This window comes from Callorhinchus milii, unplaced genomic scaffold, assembly GCF_018977255.1.
Source record: "Callorhinchus milii isolate IMCB2004 unplaced genomic scaffold, IMCB_Cmil_1.0 Scaffold2, whole genome shotgun sequence".
NCBI classification, from domain to species: domain Eukaryota; kingdom Metazoa; phylum Chordata; class Chondrichthyes; order Chimaeriformes; family Callorhinchidae; genus Callorhinchus; species Callorhinchus milii.
In genome coordinates this window covers 82663738-82669700 of record NW_024704743.1, presented here as the reverse complement: position 1 = coordinate 82669700, position 5963 = coordinate 82663738, and positions in this window count along the sequence as shown.

Sequence of the window (5963 nt, the reverse complement as noted above, 5' to 3'; positions counted from 1 at the left end):
TAAATCAAAGTCACTCCTCCATCCTTTTGCCCCCCCTACACAAGAAGGATCCTTTGATTCAGTTTCTGGTTAACCTCTATCAACAATGCCACAAATCAATTTCATCCTTAGTTACAGCAAACTTTAATGATCCTTGAACAATGGACGCATTATTGAAATCTTTGTAGCTAACTGGACTTCTGACCTTGAAGGCCTTCATCGACAAGTTAAGTTGTTCTTCTGATCTTGTTTCTTTCATGCATGTGGCCTTCCCTCAGCATGTCCATCAATTTAGGCGTACGCCAAACACCCAGTCCTCTTCCCTTTCACCCCTTCCAGCGTGAAGGGCGCTATATAAATGCAAGTTGTTGTTGATCTACTCCTTCTCCAATTCCTCTGCTCATCCCTCCACTGAGCTAATTTGTTTCTGTAATGCTTACCCCCCACTTCACACTATCATTGATGGTTGAGCCTTCTGTTACACCTCCCTCTAACGTCTGGTACACACACTCTCCTTCCCTTCTGCCGTGCCCCCACCGCCCCTGGCGCCCCCCCCCCCCCCCCCCCCCCCCCCACCACCACACACACACTTATCTGTCTTTGAATACAGCTATTTTAACCCCCTTACAACTACCTCAAATAAACAGAGCACTTCAGCAGGGACCCTGGGTGCCAGATGTTCTTTCTCTCTTGCAAATGACCATCAAAGCACACTTGCTTTCACATTCAAAACAACTGCTCTTTCCTATAATTGCCAAGGCAAGACCCAATTTATCATACAGGAGTAGTAAGGTAATGAACATGTAAAGATAAATATGTGCCACTGCATTTGAGGAAATCAATCATCAGAAAAACTCAGCTATCGAAACTTATATACTAATTGTTAAAAGTATCAATCTTTCCATTACTTGTCAATAGCGTATTATACCATTTTTTTTCAAATTAAATTGAGTTTAATACCTTGAATAGTCACTGCATATGACTATGGAAAATGATCTTAGCCACAATGGAATCAATCTATTTGCATCTTAGTCATATCAAATTAAACTGATAAACAACCAGTAAATAGAAACAAACATGATTATGATCCCTTTCCCTGGCCTCTTGTCTCCTGTTTAAAAGAGGTGACTCAGACTTGGATACATGACCACAGTAAATGATAGCTCTCCAGCACCTCACCTTAGTGGCAATTCTTCATGTGTGAACTGGGTAGTGAGTGTCACACAATAATAACTGCATTTGATATAGTACCTTATGTGAAAATGCCTCAAAGTGCTTCACAGATGGGATGCCTGTATTGATAGTTGAATGCGGCAGCAATTTGCATAGTCATTGTCGCACAAATAGTTATGAAATGAATGACCTTTTTTAATGTCTAAGTTTATGTCCAATTATTTTTCTAATTTTCTTCCCATTAGAATATGGCTCTCCGCTTCCCGAACCAGCTCCACTTGTCTACTTGCTGGGGTGTTCTGCCCTCAATTGTCCACTTGCTGGTGTATACTGCCCTGGATTGCCCAATTGCTGGGGTGCGGTTTCACGGAGTTGGTTGGCCTCCAGTACTCAAGTTTGAGCCTTGGTGGTTTGGTCACTCGCTTCACAAGATTTGAATATGGTAAAGTGGATTGATTGTATTTGTGGATGAAACGCTAGCAAAACCAACCAATCAAATGTCAAAAAACAAGCGAATCCCGTAATTTTTTCACCTCACAAGCTGGTCTTTAAAGCAGCAGAGATGTCAGAGGTGCCTGACTTTGGTAAATCTCCTCTATTTCAACTCATTCCCATGGTAACCCCACCCTTCCATGGGAGAAGCATTTTGGAAGTGGTGCTCATTTTATCAACCTCAAAGTGTAAAGGGCTGAGGTCATGCATCAGCTTCAAGCACAGAACCTATTAGTTCCAAGTTTCGTGGTCGGCAAATTGAACTACCTGGACTGTCTAACATTAGAATGAGAACTCTTAATTGAAAAAAGCAGTACCAGTAAACCTAGGAATTCCCCGTCCTTTTATATGTATGACAAATATGCAGATAATGAATTGTTCCTTGCTAGTTTTCTATGGCTCACAGATAAAGTGGGTGTTGCATGCATGCCTTTGGCAACTCCCTTGACCCTAGTAGAATATTATCCTGTTATGAGAGTCTAATGGTTAAGTCTATCAACTGGAAGGAGTGGTGCTGTTTAAAATTGCTTGCAATAAAAATATTTGCCCTCATTAAAACAAAATATATTTAGCATAGTGCAGAAGTACACTCACACCCAATTGCACGCTGATTATTATTTCAGCAATCTGTCCCCGAGAAGCCTCCAAAGAGGAAGTGAAGTACACATTACGCAAATATTACACCAGAGTGACAGCATTGTTTCTCTGAGGAGAAGACACAGGGTGTTACTGCACATTACGCAAAGCATCCAGGCCATCAAGGAGTTTCTGGCTCTGCTCCATCACTGGGCTCTATGCTACGAGCATATAAAATAAAAAGAAATATAGAAAAAGAGGTTCACCCTAACCTCAATGTGCACTTACATAGTTAATGAGCTCTTTAATTCCCTGGCCAGCACCCTGGGAGAAAAACCTCTTATCCCAGGCAAATGGGACTGAATTGATTAGTCTTTCAAAAAGTCAGCACAAAAAAACACAAGGGGTTGAATGGCTTTCTTCTGTTTAAATACTATTGAAATAAAGAGCGAAAAATGTGATGTTTCAAACCAGATTATGTGTGATAATTGTGACATTAAATCTGTTGAGAAACAACAGGGTAGTGGAGTGAGATGTAAGCAGGTCATAGAGGTAGGGAGCTGCTAGGAAATTAAGTGAGTTTTACACCATTGTGAGGTTCTTGAAATCCAAATAATTAAGAAAAAATCAAAATAAATTGAGATAATTTTCAAAGGAGGAGATTGGGAGGATTTTTTTAGACAGAGTTGTTAGGATGTAGAAAGCCCTGCTGGGGACAATGATTGAGGCAGAATCAATATTAGCTTTCGAGGGGGAATTAGATAGATACCTAAAAGGAGTGATATACAGGGATTTGGGGAAAATAATAAACATTGCATTTGATATAGTTCCTTACACATCAGGAGGATGTCTCAAAGCCCTTCATAGGATTTGCTGTAAAGTGAAGTGACTGTGTATTTTCTGTAGGCAAATGCGGCAGTCATTTTGTGCACAGCAATGTCCCACAAATAGCTATGAAGTGAATAATCAATTTTATCTAGGGGTATTGTTGGCCAGCACCCTGGGAGAAAAAACTCTTATCCCAGGTAAATGGGACTGAATGGATTACATGTTCAAAAAGTCAGCACAAACAAACACAAGAGGTTGAATGGCTTTCTTCTGTGCTGTAGATTTTCATGGTTCTATGCTGAATAAACTAGGGCTGTATTCTCTAGAGTACAGAAGAATTAGGGGGGATCTTATTGAAACTTATAAGATTCTTAAAGGGCTGGATAAAGTAGACACAGAGGGACTGTTTCCCCTGGTAGGAGAATCTATAACCAGGGGTCACAGTCTTAAAATTAAGGGTCAGCCTCTTAGAACAGAGTTGAGGAAACATTTCTTCACTCAGAGGGTAGTGAAATTATGGAATTCACTATCCCAGAAGGCTATAGATGCTCAGTCCTTGAACATTTTCAAGGCTGAGACTGATAGATTCTTGAAAAATAGAGGGATTAGGGGATATGGGGATAGGGCAGGTAATCAGAGTTAGGTGAGAAGATCAGCCATGATCTTATTGAATGGCAGAGCAGGCATGAAGGGCCGAATGGCCTACTCCTGCTCCTAATTCTTATGTTCTTATGTTCTTATGATATTGGCTTATCTCAGGTATCCGGTGAAACAGAGAAACTCTCTTTTCTTTTCAAATAATATCACTGAATTTGTAACATCCATCCGAACAGGCCGATGCGACCTTTCATTTAATGTCTCATCTAAAGAATGACACCTCCAACAACTCAATGTTCCCACAGCCTGGATTGTAAGTTCAAAGTCCCAACGTGGGTCTTGAAAATACCAGCATCTGAATCAGAGACAAAAGAATACCAGCCAAGTCGGCACACAAGTTGATAACGTTTGAAAAGAAACAAGCAAGTCCAATGTTTCCAGACTTTGCTAACTTGGGATTCATCATCTGAAGCAAGAGAGGTTTGGTCGAATGTTCTTTGTTCTATTTGGCCTCATTCTTCTAGATCCCATCATCCAATCATCACCCCATTGCAGCATTAAGTTGTTTCTTAAATGAGTCTGCCATCTGCGCCTCAAACACTTATCCTGGTACCCCATTTCTGTCATCAATTCTACCCTGTGTAAAGAAATAAATCCTGGTATCTGTGCTGAAATTGCCCTTTGCAACCCCAAACCCTTGCCCTCCTGCCTTGATGTATCTCGAACTATTGTTCTAGGTTTCCTTTTTTGATCTCATTTAGAATCTATGTGCTTCGATGGGGTCCCCTTTGAGATTTTCTTTTCAAGGTTTAAGAATGTTAAAGTGGATCCAAGAGGGATTCCAATTTGTTTTTGGAAATTAGAATTCAGACCAAACCATTGGGCCCAAAATCAGTGGTGGTCACTCCCAAACTTGTCAATAGCTAAACTTAATTTTGGAACGTATTATACTCTGATGTTTATGACATTGAATGTCTCATTTTTCACCCACTTATATTTAAAAGAAACTGAATGGCTATCAGTAAATTGCAATAATCTAATTGAGAAACTAAAGCTCATTATCTGAAGCCAGTGATTGAATAACTGCATACAATTGCCTGACAGTGCATGAGGTTATTCAGTTTCACTGTTTTTAATAGTCAGGTAATATTGTAAAAAGGATCATCAATCTTGAAGCCATACTATGATTCTTGCAAATAGATATGACTTGCTTTGTAAGATGAGACTTAACAGAAAAACAACTTGCACTTATATAGCGCCTTTCACCCAGTTAAAAGTCTCAAAAATCTTTACAGAGATAGAGTGGTAGCTTGCGCAGGGTGGAAGATGGGGAAGAGAAGAAGAGGGAAATGAGGTAGATTTTTAAAAGGGATTTGAAAGCAGAGAGGGATGGTGCAAGGTGGAGATATTTAGGGAGAGGGTTCCAGAGAGTGGGGCCACGGTGGCTGGAGGCTATGCTGGGGTGAAGGGGCAGGGCACACGGATCATACCTGAATGGCAGGGTGAGGTAGTAGGACTGCAGGATTTCAGAGAGAGAACAGCATAACAGTGCACTGTGTGCAGTCAACAGGACATATTATATAGTGTTCTACATTAATTGTCTCTTATATCTTTAAACATTTTGTTTTATTTTAATGACGACACTGAAACCAAGTAGACAACAAACACATTTATGTATTGCTTTTATTGCGGGAGGAGATCTCGATGTACTTCACAGAGCTGACTGGGAGTCCACTCTGGGGTTGGGGGAAGCTGAGTAAGGTAGAGGGAAAAGGTGATCAAAATCACAATTGAAAGCAAAACAGTTAAAGGTTTTCGGTGGGGGGGTGGGGCAAGGTGGATGGACTCTGGGATGGAGTACCAGAGAGCAGTGGCTGAATTGCTGAAAGCTTGCCCACTGATGGTATGTCAGGTTGGTGGGGTTCATGAAACACTCATGAACACCACCCAACTGACATGCCATCAGTGGGCAAGTCATCAGGTAGTAGAGTTAGAAGCGATCATAATGGTAGGGTGGGACGAGGCCACAGGAGGATTTAAACATGACGACAAAGATCTTGAATTAGAGATAATAATTGAAGTACAGGGTAATGATTGCATTTCCCCCGCCCTATGAGTAAAACAATGTTATTTTTGCTTTAAAAATTCTGCCTGAATAATCTGATGCCTACCCTCTGTACACTCACACCAATTGCAGTCAAGTTAATATGTTACATTGTTGTGTTAGATATTGCTATTGAACCTTTTATCACCCGTTTCCATTGCAATAAAGTCACGCCCAGCAACGGTTTGCATCGGTTTTAAATCTCAGTGTATAA